General features: G+C 46.3%; 1 long non-coding RNA gene across 1 annotated transcript; it reads left to right on the top strand.

Moving 5' to 3' along the window:
• Positions 1–17,106: 17,106 nt before the first annotated feature.
• LOC129863245 (uncharacterized) lies at positions 17,107–18,972 on the top strand. Its single transcript, XR_008760952.1, has 3 exons — positions 17,107–17,193; positions 17,940–18,046; positions 18,519–18,972. It is a non-coding gene; the product is annotated as an uncharacterized LOC129863245 (long non-coding RNA).
• Positions 18,973–20,497: the final 1,525 nt, after the last annotated feature.

Here is a 20,497-nt window from a genome sequence, read left to right as displayed (position 1 = left end):
TGACCCTGACCATAACTACCATGATGACCCTGACCCTAACTACCATGATGACCCTGACCCTAACTACCATGATGACCCTGACCATAACTACCATGATGACCCTGACCCTAACTACCATGATGACCCTGACCCTAACTACCATGATGACCCTGACCATAACTACCATGATGATCCTGACCCTAACTACCATGATGACCCTGACCCTAACTACCATGATGACCCTGACCCTAACTACCATGATGACCCTGATCCTAACTACCATGATGACCCTGACCCTAACTAGTATGATGACCCTGACCCTAACTACCATGATGACCCTGACCCTAACTAGCATGATGACCCTAACCTGCATGATGACCCTGACCCTAACTACCATGATGACCCTGACCCTAACTACCATGATGACCCTGACCCTAACTACCATGATGACCCTGTCCCTAACTACCATGATGACCCTGACCCTAACTAGTATGATTACCCTGACCCTAACTACCATGATGACCCTGACCATAACTACCATGCTGACCCTAACTACCATGATGACCCTAACTACCATGATGACCCTGACCCTAACTAGCATGCTGACCCTGACCCTAACTACCATGATGACCCTGACCCTAACTACCATGATGACCCTGACCCTAACTACCATGATGACCCTGACCATAACTACCATGATGACCCTGACTATAACTACCATGATGACCCTGACCCTAACTACCATGATGACCTTGACCCTAACTACCATGATGACCCTGACCCTAACTACCATGATGACCCTGACCATAACTAGTATGATGACCCTGACCCTAACTACCATGATGACCCTGACCCTAACTACCATGATGACCCTGACCATAACTAGTATGATTACCCTGACCCTAACTACCATGATGACCCTGACCCTAACTACCACGATGACCCTGACCATAACTACCATGATGACCCTGACCCTAACTACCATGATGACCCTGACCCTAACTACCATGATGACCCTGACCCTAACTAGCATGATGACCCTAACTAGCATGATGACCCTGACCCTAACTACCATGATGACCCTGACCCTAACTACCATGATGACCCTGACCCTAACTACCATGATGACCCAGTCCCTAACTACCATGATGACCCTGACCCTAACTAGTATGATTACCCTGACCCTAACTACCATGATGACCCTGACCATAACTACCATGCTGACCCTAATTACCATGATGACCCTAACTACCATGATGACCCTGACCCTAACTAGCATGCTGACCCTGACCCTAACTACCATGATGACCCTGACCCTAACTACCATGATGACCCTGACCCTAACTACCATGATGACCCTGACCATAACTACCATGATGACCCTGACCCTAACTACCATGATGACCCTGACCCTAACTACCATGATGACCCTGACTATAACTACCATGATGACCCTGACCCTAACTACCATGATGACCTTGACCCTAACTACCATGATGACCCTGACCCTAACTACCATGATGACCCTGACCATAACTAGTATGATGACCCTGACCCTAACTACCATGATGACCCTGACCCTAACTACCATGATGACCCTGACCATAACTAGTATGATTACCCTGACCCTAACTACCATGATGACCCTGACCCTAACTACCATGATGACCCTGACCCTAACTAGTATGATTACCCTGACCCTAACTACCATGATGACCCTGACCCTAACTACCATGATGACCCTGACCCTAACTACCATGATGACCCTGACCCTAACTACCATGATGACCCTGACCCTAACTACCATGATGACCCTGACCCTAACTACCATGATGACCCTGACCCTAACTACCATGATGACCCTGACCTTAACTACCATGATGACCCTGACCCTAACTAGTATGATGACCCTGACCATAACTAGTATGATGACCCTGACCCTAACTACCATGATGACCCTAACTACCATGATGACCCTGACCCTAACTACCATGATGACCCTGACCCTAACTACCATGATGACCCTGACCCTAACTACCATGATGACCCTGACCCTAACTACCATGATGACCCTGACCCTAACTACCATGATGACCCTGACCCTAACTAGTATGATGACCCTGACCCTAACTAGCATGATGACCCTGACCCTAACTAACATGATGACCCTGACCATAACTAGTATGATGACCCTGACCCTAACTACCATGATGACCCTCACCCTAACTACCATGATGACCCTAACTACCATGATGACCCTGACCATAACTACCATGATGACCCTGACCCTAACTACCATGATGACCCTGACCCTAACTACCATGATGACCCTGACCCTAACTACCATGATGACCCTGACCCTAACTACCATGATGACCCTGACCCTAACTAGTATGATGACCCTGACCCTAACTACCATGATGACCCTGACCATAACTAGCATGATGACCCTGACCATAACTACCATGATGACCCTGACCCTAACTACCATGATGACCCTGACCCTAACTACCATGATGACCCTGACCATAACTACCATGATGACCCTGACCCTAACTACCATGATGACCCTGACCATAACTACCATGATGACCCTGACCATAACTACCATGATGATCCTGACCCTAACTACCATGATGACCCTGACCCTAACTACCATGATGACCCTGACCCTAACTACCATGATGACCCTGACCCTAACTACCATGATGACCCTGACCCTAACTAGTATGATGACCCTGACCCTAACTACCATGATGACCCTGACCCTAACTACCATGATGACCCTGACCCTAACTAGTATGATGACCCTGACCCTAACTACCATGATGACCCTGACCCTAACTACCATGATGACCCTGACTAGTATGATGACCCTGACCCTAACTACCATGATGACCCTGACCCTAACTAGTATGATGACCCTGACCATAACTAGTATGATGACCTTGACCCTAACTATCATGATGACCCTGACCCTAACTACCATGATGACCCTAACTACCATGATGACCCTGACCATAACTACCATGATGACCCTGACCCTAACTAGTATGATGACCCTGACCCTAACTACCATGATGACCCTGACCCTAACTACCATGATGACCCTGACCATAACTACCATGATGACCCTGACCCTAACTACCATGATGACCCTGACCCTAACTACCATGATGACCCTGACTCTAACTACCATGATGACCCTGACCCTAACTACCATGATGACCCTGACTCTAACTACCATGATGACCCTGACCATAACTACCATGATGACCCTAACTAGCATGATGACCCTGACCCTAACTACCATTATGACCCTAACTACCATGATGACCCTGACCCTAACTAGTATGATGACCTTGACCATAACTACCATGATGACCCTAACTACCATGATGACCCTGACCCTAACTACCATGATGACCCTGACCCTAACTACCATGATGACCCTGACCCTATCTAGTATGATGACCCTGACCCTAACTACCATGATGACCCTGACCATAACTACCATGATGACCCTGACCTTAACTACCATGATGACCCTGACCCTAACTAGTATGATGACCCTGACCATAACTAGTATGATGACCCTGACCCTAACTACCATGATGACCCTAACTACCATGATGACCCTGACCCTAACTACCATGATGACCCTGACCCTAACTACCATGATGACCCTGACCCTAACTACCATGATGACCCTGACCCTAACTACCATGATGACCCTGACCCTAACTACCATGATGACCCTGACCCTAACTAGTATGATGACCCTGACCCTAACTAGCATGATGACCCTGACCCTAACTAACATGATGACCCTGACCATAACTAGTATGATGACCCTGACCCTAACTACCATGATGACCCTCACCCTAACTACCATGATGACCCTAACTACCATGATGACCCTGACCATAACTACCATGATGACCCTGACCCTAACTACCATGATGACCCTGACCCTAACTACCATGATGACCCTGACCCTAACTACCATGATGACCCTGACCCTAACTACCATGATGACCCTGACCCTAACTAGTATGATGACCCTGACCCTAACTACCATGATGACCCTGACCATAACTAGCATGATGACCCTGACCATAACTACCATGATGACCCTGACCCTAACTACCATGATGACCCTGACCCTAACTACCATGATGACCCTGACCATAACTACCATGATGACCCTGACCCTAACTACCATGATGACCCTGACCATAACTACCATGATGACCCTGACCATAACTACCATGATGATCCTGACCCTAACTACCATGATGACCCTGACCCTAACTACCATGATGACCCTGACCCTAACTACCATGATGACCCTGACCCTAACTACCATGATGACCCTGACCCTAACTAGTATGATGACCCTGACCCTAACTACCATGATGACCCTGACCCTAACTACCATGATGACCCTGACCATAACTAGTATGATGACCCTGACCCTAACTACCATGATGACCCTGACCCTAACTACCATGATGACCCTGACTAGTATGATGACCCTGACCCTAACTACCATGATGACCCTGACCCTAACTAGTATGATGACCCTGACCATAACTAGTATGATGACCTTGACCCTAACTATCATGATGACCCTGACCCTAACTACCATGATGACCCTAACTACCATGATGACCCTGACCATAACTACCATGATGACCCTGACCCTAACTAGTATGATGACCCTGACCCTAACTACCATGATGACCCTGACCCTAACTACCATGATGACCCTGACCATAACTACCATGATGACCCTGACCATAACTACCATGATGACCCTGACCCTAACTACCATGATGACCCTGACTCTAACTACCATGATGACCCTGACCCTAACTACCATGATGACCCTGACTCTAACTACCATGATGACCCTGACCATAACTACCATGATGACCCTAACTAGCATGATGACCCTGACCCTAACTACCATGATGACCCTAACTACCATGATGACCCTGACCCTAACTACCATGATGACCTTGACCATAACTACCATGATGACCCTAACTACCATGATGACCCTGACCCTAACTACCATGATGACCCTGACCCTAACTACCATGATGACCCTGACCCTATCTAGTATGATGACCCTGACCCTAACTACCATGATGACCCTGACCATAACTAGCATGATGACCCTGACCATAACTACCATGATGACCCTGACCCTAACTACCATGATGACCCTGACCCTAACTACCATGATGACCCTGACCATAACTACCATGATGACCCTGACCCTAACTACCATGATGACCCTGACCATAACTACCATGATGACCCTGACCATAACTACCATGATGATCCTGACCCTAACTACCATGATGACCCTGACCCTAACTACCATGATGACCCTGACCCTAACTACCATGATGACCCTGATCCTAACTACCATGATGACCCTGACCCTAACTAGTATGATGACCCTGACCCTAACTACCATGATGACCCTGACCCTAACTAGCATGATGACCCTAACCTGCATGATGACCCTGACCCTAACTACCATGATGACCCTGACCCTAACTACCATGATGACCCTGACCCTAACTACCATGATGACCCTGTCCCTAACTACCATGATGACCCTGACCCTAACTAGTATGATTACCCTGACCCTAACTACCATGATGACCCTGACCATAACTACCATGCTGACCCTAACTACCATGATGACCCTAACTACCATGATGACCCTGACCCTAACTAGCATGCTGACCCTGACCCTAACTACCATGATGACCCTGACCCTAACTACCATGATGACCCTGACCCTAACTACCATGATGACCCTGACCATAACTACCATGATGACCCTGACCCTAACTACCATGATGATCCTGACCCTAACTACCATGATGACCCTGACTATAACTACCATGATGACCCTGACCCTAACTACCATGATGACCTTGACCCTAACTACCATGATGACCCTGACCCTAACTACCATGATGACCCTGACCATAACTAGTATGATGACCCTGACCCTAACTACCATGATGACCCTGACCCTAACTACCATGATGACCCTGACCATAACTAGTATGATTACCCTGACCCTAACTACCATGATGACCCTGACCCTAACTACCATGATGACCCTGACCATAACTACCATGATGACCCTGACCCTAACTACCATGATGACCCTGACCCTAACTACCATGATGACCCTGACCCTAACTAGCATGATGACCCTAACTAGCATGATGACCCTGACCCTAACTACCATGATGACCCTGACCCTAACTACCATGATGACCCTGACCCTAACTACCATGATGACCCTGTCCCTAACTACCATGATGACCCTGACCCTAACTAGTATGATTACCCTGACCCTAACTACCATGATGACCCTGACCATAACTACCATGCTGACCCTAACTACCATGATGACCCTAACTACCATGATGACCCTGACCCTAACTAGCATGCTGACCCTGACCCTAACTACCATGATGACCCTGACCCTAACTACCATGATGACCCTGACCCTAACTACCATGATGACCCTGACCATAACTACCATGATGACCCTGACCCTAACTACCATGATGACCCTGACCCTAACTACCATGATGACCCTGACTATAACTACCATGATGACCCTGACCCTAACTACCATGATGACCTTGACCCTAACTACCATGATGACCCTGACCCTAACTACCATGATGACCCTGACCATAACTAGTATGATGACCCTGACCCTAACTACCATGATGACCCTGACCCTAACTACCATGATGACCCTGACCATAACTAGTATGATTACCCTGACCCTAACTACCATGATGACCCTGACCCTAACTACCATGATGACCCTGACCCTAACTAGTATGATTACCCTGACCCTAACTACCATGATGACCCTGACCCTAACTACCATGATGACCCTGACCCTAACTACCATGATGACCCTGACCCTAACTAGTATGATGACCCTGACCCTAACTACCATGATGACCCTGACCCTAACTACCATGATGACCCTGACCCTAACTACCATGATGACCCTGACCCTAACTACCATGATGACCCTGACCCTAACTACCATGATGACCCTGACCTTAACTACCATGATGACCCTGACCCTAACTAGTATGATGACCCTGACCATAACTAGTATGATGACCCTGACCCTAACTACCATGATGACCCTAACTACCATGATGACCCTGACCCTAACTACCATGATGACCCTGACCCTAACTACCATGATGACCCTGACCCTAACTACCATGATGACCCTGACCCTAACTACCATGTTGACCCTGACCCTAACTACCATGATGACCCTGACCCTAACTAGTATGATGACCCTGACCCTAACTAGCATGATGACCCTGACCCTAACTAACATGATGACCCTGACCATAACTAGTATGATGACCCTGACCCTAACTACCATGATGACCCTCACCCTAACTACCATGATGACCCTAACTACCATGATGACCCTGACCATAACTACCATGATGACCCTGACCCTAACTACCATGATGACCCTGACCCTAACTACCATGATGACCCTGACCCTAACTACCATGATGACCCTGACCCTAACTACCATGATGACCCTGACCCTAACTAGTATGATGACCCTGACCCTAACTACCATGATGACCCTGACCATAACTAGCATGATGACCCTGACCATAACTACCATGATGACCCTGACCCTAACTACCATGATGACCCTGACCCTAACTACCATGATGACCCTGACCATAACTACCATTATGACCCTGACCCTAACTACCATGATGACCCTGACCATAACTACCATGATGACCCTGACCATAACTACCATGATGATCCTGACCCTAACTACCATGATGACCCTGACCCTAACTACCATGATGACCCTGACCCTAACTACCATGATGACCCTGACCCTAACTACCATGATGACCCTGACCCTAACTAGTATGATGACCCTGACCCTAACTACCATGATGACCCTGACCCTAACTACCATGATGACCCTGACCATAACTAGTATGATGACCCTGACCCTAACTACCATGATGACCCTGACCCTAACTACCATGATGACCCTGACTAGTATGATGACCCTGACCCTAACTACCATGATGACCCTGACCCTAACTAGTATGATGACCCTGACCATAACTAGTATGATGACCTTGACCCTAACTATCATGATGACCCTGACCCTAACTACCATGATGACCCTAACTACCATGATGACCCTGACCCTAACTACCATGATGACCCTGACTCTAACTACCATGATGACCCTGACCCTAACTACCATGATGACCCTGACTCTAACTACCATGATGACCCTGACCATAACTACCATGATGACCCTAACTAGCATGATGACCCTGACCCTAACTACCATGATGACCCTAACTGTCATTAGGTGAATGCACCAATTTGTAAGTCGCTCTGGATAAGAGCGTCTGCTAAATGACTTAAATGTAATGTAAATGTAACTACCATGATGACCCTGACCCTAACTACCATGATGACCCTGACCCTAACTACCATGATGACCCTGACCCTATCTAGTATGATGACCCTGACCCTAACTACCATGATGACCCTGACCATAACTAGCATGATGACCCTGACCATAACTACCATGATGACCCTGACCCTAACTACCATGATGACCCTGACCCTAACTACCATGATGACCCTGACCGTAACTACCATGATGACCCTGACCCTAACTACCATGATGACCCTGACCATAACTACCATGATGACCCTGACCATAACTACCATGATGATCCTGACCCTAACTACCATGATGACCCTGACCCTAACTACCATGATGACCCTGACCCTAACTACCATGATGACCCTGACCCTAACTACCATGATGACCCTGACCCTAACTAGTATGATGACCCTGACCCTAACTACCATGATGACCCTGACCCTAACTACCATGATGACCCTGACCATAACTAGTATGATGACCCTGACCCTAACTACCATGATGACCCTGACCCTAACTACCATGATGACCCTGACTAGTATGATGACCCTGACCCTAACTACAATGATGACCCTGACCCTAACTAGTATGATGACCCTGACCATAACTAGTATGATGACCCTGAACCTAACTATCATGATGACCCTGACCCTAACTACCATGATGACCCTAACTACCATGATGACCCTGACCATAACTACCATGATGACCCTGACCCTAACTGGTATGATGACCCAGACCCTAACTACCATGATGACCCTGACCCTAACTACCATGATGACCCTGACCATAACTACCATGATGACCCTGACCCTAACTACCATGATGACCCTGACCCTAACTACCATGATGACCCTGACTCTAACTACCATGATGACCCTGACCCTAACTACCATGATGACCCTGACTCTAACTACCATGATGACCCTGACCATAACTACCATGATGACCCTAACTAGCATGATGACCCTGACCCTAACTACCATGATGACCCTAACTACCATGATGACCCTGACCCTAACTACCATGATGACCTTGACCATAACTACCATGATGACCCTAACTAGTATGATGACCCTGACCCTAACTACCATGATGACCCTGACCATAACTACCATGATGACCCTGACCCTAACTACCATGATGACCCAAACTATTATGATGACCCTGACCCTAACTAGCATGATGACCCTGACCATAACTACCATGATGACCCTGACCCTAACTACCATGATGACCCTGACCCTAACTACCATGATGACCCTAACTACCATGATGACCCTGACCCTAACTACCATGACGACCCTGACTCTAACTACCATGATGACCCTGACCCTAACTACCATGATGACCCTAACTACCATGATGACCCTGACCCTAACTACCATGATGACCCTGACCATAACTACCATGATGACCCTAACTAGTATGATGACCCTGACCCTAACTACCATGATGACCCTGACCATAACTACCATGATGACCCTGACCCTAACTACCATGATGACCCTGACCCTAACTACCATGATGACCCTGACCCTAACTACCATGATGACCCTGACCCTAACTACCATGATGACCCTGACCCTAACTACCATGACGACCCTGACTCTAACTAGCATGATGACCCTGACCCTAACTACCATGATGACCCTAACTAGCATGATGACCCTGACCCTAACTACCATGATGACCCTAACTACCATGATGACCCTGACCCTAACTACCATGATGACCCTGACCCTAACTACCATGATGACCCTGACCCTAACTACCATGATGACCCTGACCATAATAATCATGATGACCCTGACCCTAACTACCATGATGACCCTGACCCTAACTACCATGATGACCCTGACCCTAACTACCATGATGACCCTGACCCTAACTACCATGATGACCCTAACTACCATGATGACCCTGACCCTAACTACCATGATGACCCTGACCCTAACTACCATGATGACCCTAACCATAACTACCATGATGACCCTAACCATATCTACCATGATGACCCTGACCCTAACTACCATGATGACCCTGACCCTAACTACCATGATGACCCTGACCCTAACTACCATGATGACCCTGACCATAACTACCATGATGACCCTGACCCTAACTACCATGATGACCCTGACCCTAACTAGCATGATGACCCTGACCCTAACTACCATGATGACCCTGACCCTAACTACCATGATGACCCTGACCCTAACTACCATGATGGCCCTGACCATAACTACCATGATGACCCTGACCATAACTACCATGATGACCCTGACCCTAACTACCATGATGACCCTGACCCTAACTACCATGATGACCCTGACCCTAACTAGCATGATGACCCTGACCCTAACTAGCATGATGACCCTGACTCGAACTACCATGATGACCCTAACTACCATGATGACCCTGACCCTAACTACCATGATGACCCTGACCGTAACTACCATGATGACCCTGACCCTAACTACCATGATGACCCTGACCCTAACTACCATGATGACCCTGACCCTAACTACCATGATGACCCTGACCCTAACTACCATGATGACCCTAACTACCATGACGACCCTGACCCTAACTACCATGATGACCCTGACCCTAACTATCATGATGATCCTAACTAACATGATGGCCCTGACCCTAACTACCATGATGACCCTGACCCTAACTACCATGATGACCCTGACCCTAACTACCATGATGACCCTGACCCTAACTAGTATGATGACCCTGACTCGAACTACCATGATGACCCTAACTACCATGATGACCCTGACCCTAACTACCATGATGACCCTGACCCTAACTACCATGATGACCCTGACCCTAACTACCATGATGACCCTAACTACCATGATGACCCTAACTACCATGATGACCCTAACTACCATGATGACCCTAACTACCATGATGACCCTAACTACCATGATGACCCTGACCCTAACTACCATGATGACCCTAACTAACATGATGACCCCAACTACCATGATGACCCTGACCCTAACTAGCATGATGACACTGACCCTAACTACCATGATGACCCTGACCCTAACTACCATGATGACCCTGACCCTAACTACCATGATGACCCTGACCCTAACTACCATGATGACCCTGACCCTAACTAGTATGATGACCCTGACCCTAACTAGTATGATGACCCTGACCCTAACTACCATGATGACCCTGACCCTAACTAGTATGATGACCCTGACCCTAACTACCATGATGACCCTGACCCTAACTAACATGATCACCCTGACCCTAACTACCATGATGACCCTGACCCTAACTACCATGATGACCCTGACCCTAACTACCATGATGACCCTGACCCTAACTACCATGATGACCCTGACCCTAACTACCATGATGACCCTAACCCTAACTAGTATGATGACCCTGACCCTAACTACCAAGATGACCCTGACCCTAACTACCATGATGACCCTGACCCTAACTACCATGATGACCCTGACCCTAACTACACATGATGACCCTGACCATAACTAGTATGATGACCCTGACCCTAACTAGTATGATTACCCTGACCCTAACTACCATGATGACCCTGACCATAACTACCATGATGACCCTGACCATAACTAGTATTATGACCCTGACCCTAACTAGTATGATGACCCTGACCCTAACTACCATGATGACCCTGACCCTAACTACCATGATGACCCTATCTACCATGATGACCCTGACCCTAACTACCATGATGACCCTGACCCTAACTACCATGATGACCCTAACCATAACTACCATGATGACCCTGACCCTAATTACCATGATGACCCTAACCATGACTACCATGATGACCCTGACCCTAACTACCATGATGACCCTGACCCTAACTACCATGATGACCCTGACCATAACAACCATGATGACCCTGACCCTAACTACCATGATGACCCTGACCCTAACTAGCATGATGACCCTGACCCTAACTAGTATGATGACCCTGACCCTAACTACCATGATGACCCTGACCCTAACTATCATGATGACCCTGACCCTAACTACCATGATGACCCTGACCATAACTACCATGATGACCCTGACCCTAACTACCATGATGACCCTGACCCTAACTACCATGATGACCCTGACCCTAACTAGCATGATGACCCTGACCCTAACTAGCATGATGACCCTGACTCGAACTACCATGATGACCCTAACTACCATGATGACCCTGACCCTAACTACTATGATGACCCTGACCCTAACAACCATGATGACCCTGACCCTAACTACCATGATGACCCTGACCCTAACTATCATGATGACCCTGACCCTAACTACCATGATGACCCTGACCCTAACTACCATGATGACCCTGACCCTAACTACCATGATGACCCTGACCCTAACTACCATGATGACCCTGACCCTAACTACCATGATGACCCTGAACCTAACTTCCATGATGACCCTGACCCTAACTACCATGATGACCCTAACTACCATGATGACCCTAACTACCATGATGACCCTAACTACCATGATGACCCTGACCCTAACTACCATGATGACCCTAACTACCATGATGACCCTAACTACCATGATGACCCCAACTACCATGATGACCCTGACCCTAACTACCATGATGACCCTAACTACCATGATGACCCTGACCCTAACTACCATGATGACCCTAACTAACATGATGACCCTAACTACCATGATGACCCTGACCCTAACTAGCATGATGACCCTGACCCTAACTACCATGATGACCCTGACCCTAACTACCATGATGACCCTGACCCTAACTACCATGATGACCCTGACCCTAACTACCATGATGACCCTGACCCTAACTAGTATGATGACCCTGACCCTAACTAGTATGATGACCCTGACCCTAACTACCATGATGACCCTGACCCTAACTAGTATGATGACCCTGACCCTAACTACCATGATGACCCTGACCCTAACTACCATGATGACCCTGACCCTAACTACCATGATGACCCTGACCCTAACTACCATGATGACCCTGACCCTAACTACCATGATGACCCTGACCCTAACTACCATGATGACCCTGACCATAACTAGTATGATGACCCTGACCCTAACTAGTATGATTACCCTGACCCTAACTACCATGATGACCCTGACCATAACTACCATGATGACCCTGACCCTAACTAGTATGATGACCCTGACCCTAACTAGTATGATGACCCTGATCCTAACTACCATGATGACCCTGACCCTAACTACCATGATGACCCTAACTACCATGATGACCCTGACCCTAACTACCATGATGACCCTGACCCTAACTACCATGATGACCCTAACCCTAACTACCATGATGACCCTGACCCTAACTACCATGATGACCCTAACCATAACTACCATGATGACCCTGACCCTAACTACCATGATGACCCTGACCCTAACTACCATGATGACCCTGACCCTAACTACCATGATGACCCTAACTACCATGATGACCCTGACTCTAACTACCATGATGACCCTGACCCTAACTACCATGATGACCCTGACCATAACTACCATGATGACCCTGACCCTAACTACCATGATGACCCTGACCCTAACTACCATGATGACCCTGACCCTAACTAGCATGATGACCCTGACCCTAACTAGCATGATGACCCTGACTCGAACTACCATGATGACCCTAACTACCATGATGACCCTGACCCTAACTACTATGATGACCCTGACCCTAACAACCATGATGACCCTGACCCTAACTACCATGATGACCCTGACCCTAACTATCATGATGACCCTGACCCTAACTACCATGATGACCCTGACCCTAACTACCATGATGACCCTGACCCTAACTACCATGATGACCCTGACCCTAACTACCATGATGACCCTGACCCTAACTACCATGATGACCCTGACCCTAACTACCATGATGACCCTGAACCTAACTTCCATGATGACCCTGACCCTAACTACCATGATGACCCTAACTACCATGATGACCCTAACTACCATGATGACCCTAACTACCATGATGACCCTGACCCTAACTACCATGATGACCCTAACTACCATGATGACCCTAACTACCATGATGACCCTAACTACCATGATGACCCTGACCCTAACTACCATGATGACCCTAACTACCATGATGACCCTGACCCTAACTACCATGATGACCCTAACTAACATGATGACCCTAACTACCATGATGACCCTGACCCTAACTAGCATGATGACCCTGACCCTAACTACCATGATGACCCTGACCCTAACTACCATGATGACCCTGACCCTAACTACCATGATGACCCTGACCCTAACTACCATGATGACCCTGACCCTAACTAGTATGATGACCCTGACCCTAACTAGTATGATGACCCTGACCCTAACTACCATGATGACCCTGACCCTAACTAGTATGATGACCCTGACCCTAACTACCATGATGACCCTGACCCTAACTACCATGATGACCCTGACCCTAACTACCATGATGACCCTGACCCTAACTACCATGATGACCCTGACCCTAACTACCATGATGACCCTGACCCTAACTACCATGATGACCCTGACCATAACTAGTATGATGACCCTGACCCTAACTAGTATGATTACCCTGACCCTAACTACCATGATGACCCTGACCATAACTACCATGATGACCCTGACCCTAACTAGTATGATGACCCTGACCCTAACTAGTATGATGACCCTGATCCTAACTACCATGATGACCCTGACCCTAACTACCATGATGACCCTAACTACCATGATGACCCTGACCCTAACTACCATGATGACCCTGACCCTAACTACCATGATGACCCTAACCCTAACTACCATGATGACCCTGACCCTAACTACCATGATGACCCTAACCATAACTACCATGATGACCCTGACCCTAACTACCATGATGACCCTGACCCTAACTACCATGATGACCCTGACCCTAACTACCATGATGACCCTAACTACCATGATGACCCTGACTCTAACTACCATGATGACCCTGACCCTAACTACCATGATGACCCTAACTAACATGATGACCCTGACCCTAACTACCATGATGACCCTGACCCTAACTACCATGATGACCCTGACCCTAACTACCATGATGACCCTGACCCTAACTAGTATGATGACCCTGACCCTAACTACCATGATGATCCTGACCCTAACTACCATGATGACCCTAACTACCATGATGACCCTGACCCTAACTACCATGACGACCCTGAACCTAACTACCATGATGACCCTGACCCTAACTACCATGATGACCCTAACTACCATGATGACCCTAACTACCATGATGACCCTAACTACCATGATGACCCTGACCCTAACTACCATGATGACCCTAACTACCATGATGACCCTGACCCTAACTACCATGATGACCCTAACTAACATGATGACCCTAACTACCATGATGACCCTGACCCTAACTAGCATGATGACCCTGACCCTAACTACCATGATGACCCTGACCCTAACTACCATGATGACCCTGACCCTAACTACCATGATGACCCTGACCCTAACTACCATGATGACCCTGACCCTAACTAGTATGATGACCCTGACCCTAACTAGTATGATGACCCTGACCCTAACTACCATGATGACCCTGACCCTAACTAGTATGATGACCCTGACCCTAACTACCATGATGACCCTGACCCTAACTACCATGATGACCCTGACCCTAACTACCATGATGACCCTGACCCTAACTACCATGATGACCCTGACCCTAACTACCATGATGACCCTGACCCTAACTACCATGATGACCCTGACCCTAACTACCATGATGACCCTGACCCTAACTAGTATGATGACCCTGACCCTAACTACCATGATGACCCTGACCCTAACTAGTATGATGACCCTGACCCTAACTACCATGATGACCCTGACCCTAACTACCATGATGACCCTGACCCTAACTACCATGATGACCCTGACCCTAACTACCATGATGACCCTGACCCTAACTACCATGATGACCCTGACTAACATGATGACCCTGACCCTAACTACCATGATGACCCTGACCCTAACTACCATGATGACCCTGACCCTAACTACCATGATGACCCTGACCCTAACTACCATGATGACCCTAACTACCATGATGACCCTGACCCTAACTACCATGATGACCCTGACCCTAACTACCATGATGACCCTGACCCTAACTACCATGATGACCCTGACCCTAACTACCATGATGACCCTGACCCTAACTACCATGATGACCCTAACTACCATGATGACCCTGACCCTAACTAGCATGATGACCCTGACCAGGAGTTATCAGAATACAACAACAGTTTAATCTGACCCTGACCAGGACTTATCAGAATACAACAACAGTTTAATGTGACCCTGACCAGGAGTTATCAGAATACAACAACAGTTTAATCTGACCCTGACCAGGAGTTATCAGAATACAACAACAGTTTAATCTGACCCTGACCAGGAGTTATCAGGAAACAACAGTTTAATCTGACCCTGACCAGGAGTTATCAGAATAAAACAACAGTTTAATCTGACCCTGACCAGGAGTTATCAGGAAACAACAGTTTTAATATCTGACCTTAACTCTCCTGTCTCTAAACAGGACTCCATGACATGCTGTTTGGAATGTGAGTATGGAGTCCTACAGGCCATGTGTAAAACATGTGTATGTGGAATGTGTGTATAAAACACTTGTGTGTGTATATATATATATAATGTGGGTATCATGTGTATATAGTATGTGTGTGTATTTATATATAATGTGGGTATCATGTGTATATAGTATGTGTCTGTGTATATATATATAATGTGGGTATCATGTGTATATAGTATGTGTCTGTGTATATATATATAATGTGTGTATAATGTGTATATAATATGTGTGTGTATTTATATAAAATGTGTATATTGTATGTGTATGTGTGTGTTTGTATATATATATATATATATATATATATATATATATATATATACAATGTAGGTATCATGTGTATATAGTATGTGTTTGTATATATATATATATGTATATATATATATATATACATATATATATATATATATATAATGTGTGTATAATATGTATGTAATATGTGTATGTGTGTGTTTGTAAATATATATATATATATATATACATATATATATATATATATATATATATATATATATATATATAATGTGTGGGTATCATTTGTATAAAGTATGTGTTTGTGTATATATATAATGTGTGCATAATGTTTATATAATATGTGTGTGTGTGTGTGTGTGTGTGTGTGTGTGTGTGTGTGTGTGTGTGTGTGTGTGTGTGTGTGTGTGTGTGTGTGTGTGTGTGTGTGTGTGTGTGTGTGTGTGTGTGTGTGTGTGTGTGTGTGTGTAGGCAGCACAGCTGGTCCAGGGAGAACATCAACCTCCCTGATGATGAGGTGATGGGAGGAGTTGACGGAGAAGGAGGAGCTACAGAACATTGCCCCTCCCCTATCCCAGGTACCCTAATGTCTAATTAACATAATGAGACGTAATCTCCCACCAGGCCCATGTCATTAAAGTAGTAATCGTTCCATGATTGGTTGCCACAATTCTATAATGTGTGTCTAATTTCAGTTTGAGACAAAACAAGTGTAAATATTTACATTGTAGTCATTTAGCAGATGCTCTAATCCAGAGCATATCATTTTATACCCAAACCGCTGTGAAATATCTTTTCAATAACCTAAAATATTGTTTGAAGCTGGTGTACAAAACACAAACTAAGACAAAGTACAAATTTAAGAAAAAGATATAGAGCACTTAGAACATATGTACCTCTTCTTAGACTTGCTTACAATGAGAATGACAGATCTATAACTCACATTTCTATGTGAATTTTGGTCACGTCACCCAAAAAGTTATATACTGGATATTTAACATGTTAATAAATCCAATCAGTTCTATGATGAATGAATCATCTCTTGTCTAGGTCCATCCATGTCCTCTCCTAGGGCAGCCTCCCCCGTCTCACCTCCTCTACCCGCTGAGGACAACGAACCTGTCAACGTCACCATCACAGTCATGGCAACGGGCTGAAGATCACACACATCCATACATTCTGGATAAAGCTGCGTTCATAACAAGTGGGAAACTCGGCAAATACAATTTGTATTAATAGTACAGCTTTCATGCTCAAAAACATTATATAGTGTTCAAATACCAGACTAATAGATCGTTTTTCATAAATAATGTTTTGCTATTGCATTTAACTTCCAAAAATGCTGTTATCAAGGTAATTTCCTTAGTATGTGACGTCAGAGTTCAGCATGTGGGAGAAGTTGAAGCTCAGAGATGATAGACGAGTTTCCCACTAGTAATTACCAGTTGGAAGGGCGTGCAAGTATATTTTTCCAAGTCATATGCTGGTATTTAGGAATATCGGAGATGGTGTGAATGCAGCCTAAGCACCTGTCTGTTCTGCCTTCCAGATTGAAATAAAGTACAGTTCTTATCACAACTTATTTTATTTGATACACAATAAGGGTTACACACCAACACGAGAGAGACAGACAGAGAGTCATACAGAGAGTCATACAGAGAGTCATACAGAGAGTCAGACAGAGAGTCAGACAGACATACAGACAGACAGGCAGACAGACAGACAGACAGACAGGCAGGCAGGCAAGCAGGCAGACAGACAGACAGACAGACAGACAGACAGACAAACAGACAGACAGACAGACACCCAGACAGACAGACAGACAGACAGACAGACAGACAGACAGACAGAGAGAGATCTATACCGAGAGACATTAGTTGGTTTGAGTGGTATGTAAGTGTGCTGAACTGTAGAGAAGTTGTGTTTGATTGATTGATGTAGGGATCTGATTCTATGTGAAAATGTGGGTACTAGGGGGATGATAATTGTCTGTTGATTGAGTATTGACGACAAAGGAGAAGAGACAGAGGAAGTGTTGCGATTTAGTGATTGGTGCAGATCCCATAGGGGAGTCAGGATTGCGGTGAAGGAGGGAGATAGGGGTTAGGTTAGGATGATAACACTAGTTAGGGTGATGGTTAAGGTTAGGAGTGGTGTTTGGGGAGAGGTTAAGGTTAGGGTTGGGGTTAGGGGTAGGATTAAAACCCTGGTTAGGGTAAGGGTTAGGGTTAGGGTTAGGGTAAGGGTTTGGGTTGGGGGGTTTGGCACTTGGTGAAGTGGTGTTTGGCACTTGGTAAAGGGTTGTTTGGCACTTGGTGAAGGGCTGTTTGGCACTTGGTGAAGGGGCGTTTGACACGTGTGGAAGTGGCATTGTGGTATGTGGAAGTGGCATTGTGGTATGTGGAAGTGGCATTGTGGTATGTGGAAGTGATATTGTGGCATGTGGCATCTGAGCTTGTGGGCTCCAAGTGCAGTGCTCTATGAATTGAATCCCAGTCATAGTGCCTCTTGTCCGGCATAGTATTTAATGTGTATAGCCCAGAAATATTTAAAAACTACCAGTGCATAGCTATGGGCCTTTGGGCACTTAAAGCACCTATGGCACCTATTGGAATGCATTGTGCATTTTCATTCGATTTCAATAGGGGCACCTGGTAACCAAAAAAGAGGGCACTTAGCCGTTTTTCCTGAATAGTTCAACATAGAATATTTTCGGACTATTTTTGAAAAGCTCCATAAATCCCTTAGGCCAGTGCCCATGTACTTGGGTCCATAGTATGGTGCCGCCATATCGGGCATGGGTGTGGGCAGGCCCTTAAAAGTCATTTTCATTCGATTTCAATAGGAGCACCTGGGAACCCAAAAATAATACCAGGTGCACGGAGGGGAGGGTAAGTCCAGACATTTTTTTGAAAAGCTCCATAAATCCCTTAGGCCGGTGCCTACTGACTTGGGCCCCTAGTATGGTGCTCCCATATCGGGCATGGGTGTGGGCAGGCTATTAAAAGTCGTTTTCATTCGATTTCAAT

Source organism: Salvelinus fontinalis, chromosome 10 (genome assembly GCF_029448725.1).
Source record: "Salvelinus fontinalis isolate EN_2023a chromosome 10, ASM2944872v1, whole genome shotgun sequence".
Classification (NCBI taxonomy): domain Eukaryota; kingdom Metazoa; phylum Chordata; class Actinopteri; order Salmoniformes; family Salmonidae; genus Salvelinus; species Salvelinus fontinalis.
The sequence above is the reverse complement of the archived record's forward strand: the minus strand, read 5'-3'. Positions and strand labels throughout refer to the sequence as shown.